Source organism: Colossoma macropomum, unplaced genomic scaffold (genome assembly GCF_904425465.1).
Source record: "Colossoma macropomum unplaced genomic scaffold, Colossoma_macropomum, whole genome shotgun sequence".
Classification (NCBI taxonomy): domain Eukaryota; kingdom Metazoa; phylum Chordata; class Actinopteri; order Characiformes; family Serrasalmidae; genus Colossoma; species Colossoma macropomum.
The window spans coordinates 29,547,917-29,552,082 of NW_023494799.1; positions in this window are offsets into that span (position 1 = coordinate 29,547,917).

Consider the following 4,166-nt stretch of genomic DNA (forward strand, 5'->3'; position numbering starts at 1 on the left):
GCCATTCCGATTCTGCGCGAGCGGTGGAATGCCCGGATGTTGTGGAGGACTGCTTCAACTTCTTGGTTTATTGTTGCAGCGTTGATGAGAGCGCATGATGAGGGGCATTAAACAGTGCTTAACCTGTTTATTAAGCGTTTTTACACTATGACGCTCATGTTACTACATATTTACACCTAGTAGAGGAATAAATCGCATATAATATTTTTCTTCCCTGGGTCTGGCAGCAGTATGTCAAAATGTTGTTACTTTCTCATAAATATGTCCAAGTAACGACTTACTTTCTCAAAATGTCGACATAATATGTTGAAATGACTATCCTTCTGGGTCTCGTAATAATGACTTAACAAGTAATTTCTTGCATTCTTGAAATTTAATATATAAGCTAGTTTCTCAAAAATGCAAGAGAATAAATCATTGCTTCTATTTATTTGATCAAAACGTGGAGAAAATAAAATGATTCGACAAAGTAAGTCAACATTTTAATAAGTCATTATTTTGGAATACTAAAGTCCATATATTTACATGCTGCATGTAATAAACAGAGAAGCAGAAAAAAAAACCAGATTATTTCTCTCCGCTGCCTGGCAGAAATGGGCTTCTCCATGGGTCTGTGCTGGTTTATGCTGGTCTGGTGCTTGTTTAGCTGGTCAACCAGCATGATCATGCTGGTTGACCAGCATACCAGCGTCAAAACACAACATATGCTGGTTTTGCTGGTAACTAGCAAAGCTGGTCTTTAATGGTTTCTAGCAGGGTCCAAATGTTACAGACCACTTTATATACGGTTGAATTGCTTAATCATAAGCTCAGTATTGCTGGTCAGGCAGGGTGATCATGCTAGGTGATGAGCAAAAACCAGACAGAGCCAGGATAACCCAGGATATTAGGCCTCCAAAGGTTTTGACCTAATTATATATTAGGTCAAAACGTGGGGAAAATAATAATTGATTCGGCAAAGTAAGTCAAGTCATTTCATGCTGGTCTACGCTGGTTTAGCTGGTCACCCAGCATGATCATGCTGAGTGACCAGTATACCAGCGTCAAACACAACATATGCTGGTCATTGCTGTTTTTTCTAGCAGGGTCTATATGTTACAGACCACTTTATATACGATTGAATTGCTTAAACATAAGCTCTCTGTTGTGGATCAAACAGCATGATCATGGTGGGTGACCAGGAAAACGAGCACCAGACCAACACAAACCAGGATAGACCAGTTTAGACCAGCATGGAACACATTGTTTTTTTTTTCTGCAGGGCTGACAACCCAAGTCACCAAAAAGTTTTACATTAGTTACTAAGATATCTCAGAAAAAATGTGACTACTAGATTTTATTCTCTTAATTATGGAGTTCATTATTTAATTCAGTTCATTACTGGTTTTTTGCTACATACAGTGGCCCCCAAAAGTATGTGGACAGGCTACTTCATAAAATGTTTAACAAAGCCTGGATATGAATTCCAACCAGACTGCACTAAGCATACTGTAAAGCACAGAGATTGAAATATCAAGGCCTTGGGCCTTTTTTTTTTACAGTAGTTTTGGTGAGCTTGTGTTTATTGATAGGATCATGAACCCAGAAGTGCACAAAGGTGTTTTGGATGCAAACCTACAGACTTCTGCTGAAGTAATAACTCAAACGATAACAATCTGAAACACACCAGCTTCATCAAAAGAAAACTACAGTCTGGAGTGCTCTGTTTCAGATAGATGTGACATTTTGTGTTCTAACAGGATGAACCGAATACAGTTTATGTATGGCACAAACGTCCAAATAGTTTTGGAGGCCACTGTATGAGCAGAATGTTCACAAATTTAGAATCTTCTTTACTCAGTGAGTCTGAATAAGTTACAATTGACCATAGCTTCAGTATTCAGAGTAATATACTGTAGTGTAATATATAGACTTTATTATTTTAATCCTATACATTATAAGCACAGCTGATCACCAGTAGCGCACTCAATCAGTGAAGACACAAGTTCATTCCCTTGAGACTTACACTACAAACACAGTAAATGGTCTCTTCCATGTTTCTGGGTTTGTGACTACAAAGCGTTGGAGAAAGGGGGAAGGGTGACTCACACACAGGGAACTTGCAGTAAGAGAGCTGGCATTCAGACACCATATTGCTTCCATGTGATCTAGTCTAGCAGCTAGACGAATCATACTAGCCAGGATAGGAGGGGAGGGTAAGTGTGTGTCATTCACTGATAAAGTCACCGGGTCCTGATACGTGTTGCTCTTTAATGCTGATCTTAGACCAGCATTATCTGCCTGCGTTCTCTTAACTGTTATTACTGTATAGCTTTATAAGAAAGTGGATTAGCAGGGAAAGGACCATGTACCTGTGTGTCCCTCTGAGAGTGGGTAAAATACCTTTTTAAGGGAAATTTAAAGGAAGCATTTTATGCCTCTAAAACAGGGGTTTCAAATAGTGGCCCATGAGATAGCTTCATGTAGCCTGTCACATATTTACAGTTAATGCTTAAATCTGGCCCACATTTTTTTTCCATTCTCTGTGAATAAATGTTTACATCTGAGAGGTAGATTTGCTTTGCTCAGCAGACACCTGTGGCCGGTCGCCCAATATAACCTACATAAAATTGGCCTATAAGCCCAATTCTTATGTTGTTAAAAGTAAAACTAGAGCACTGTATGAAAGAGTAAAATGAAAACCTGACCTGACACAGCATGAATGCTGCACACTGGCCATGCATGGTCGTGGTTATGTAAATAACTTGGTTATCATTGTAATTTGGACTGATAGTTAGTTAAATCTGCCTTTGTGGATTTATTCCAGTTTTGGCATAGTGGTAGATACTAGGGATACAATGGTATACGATATATTTTCGAACCGTTCGGTACGCCCATTACGGTTCAATACGCACACATGAACCATGACGGTATTACAATATGCGCCATTTTCCTATAATATACAAATTCACTGCAGGCTACACATACGTTGTAGAGTCTGATCCACAGAACATCTCTATCAGCACTATGTATGCAAATACGAGCTGGAGAAGAGAGGGGGAACTAAAAACACATTTTCTCTCAGCTCCAGCATGACAATGACAAGGCAAGTACTAGTGAGACAGAGGCTGTGTTTGAAATAGCCTACTGTGTACTGTATACTGCAAACTGCAGCAGTATATACTGAGTACTGCATACTACTCTTCATCAGTTGTACACTGTATAGTATCCAGTATGTGACACAAGCCGTGTGCCATACTACAGGGAAGGGGCAGGACTAGACTGCTAATGTCATGGACTGACCCAATCAGACCATATCAAGCCTGCCCAATTTTCCTTAGCCCTGCAATCACTGCTTAGCAATTGTTGCTAGCCACTTATCAGCAAGTACATTTATATTTTGGTTGAGACAGAGGGCAGGACGTGTTTTCTACCTGTCTTTAAAGCACAAAAAAAAACTTTAAAAAGTCAGCGTTGGGTTCATCTGTGTGGTCAACTTGTGCAAGTCATTTCATTTGGTAATATGAGCGAGTTTTACTGAATAATAAGTAATGTGACTCCACACGGGAGCCTAAGAAGCTGTTGCTTAGTGTATTATTCAGCAGAGTTAACATACTGTTTTATCCACATTATGCAGAAAGTTACATTTTAAATAGACGAAGTAAACAAACCCACCCCAAGACGAGCAGTGAGAGCTGGTATGGCTTCAGTGTGGCACTGAGCGCAGCAGCATGTGATCAAATTTCTTTTAGTTTGCCTTTTTTAAATTCATAGAAGACAGGCTGCATCTAGAGCTATGAAAAATATTCACATCAGTGGTCACGTACACCCAGAACAGCCGCATTGCATTTTGGGATACAGTTTATTACAAAGGTAGCTCTGCTAACTCACTGGAAAAATTGACCGGAGCAGTATGTCATCTGGGTATCTTTGGCGTACTGGAGAAATTCATGTTGGTCACATACTGCGTACTACAAAAGTCCTTATAGGAAAGTCTTTTCACTCAGTGGCTGTCTTTGCAACTCCACCCAGCAGTTACTTCCAGCCATACAAGACCAGACTCCTATGGGGAGAGACCTAAATATTCAAAACTGAAGGTCAAATTATCACTGATAAAATCTGACACTGTTCACGGTGTAACCAGCAAGCTGATTGGCTCTGTTTCTTGCAGGGCAGGACTTTCACCG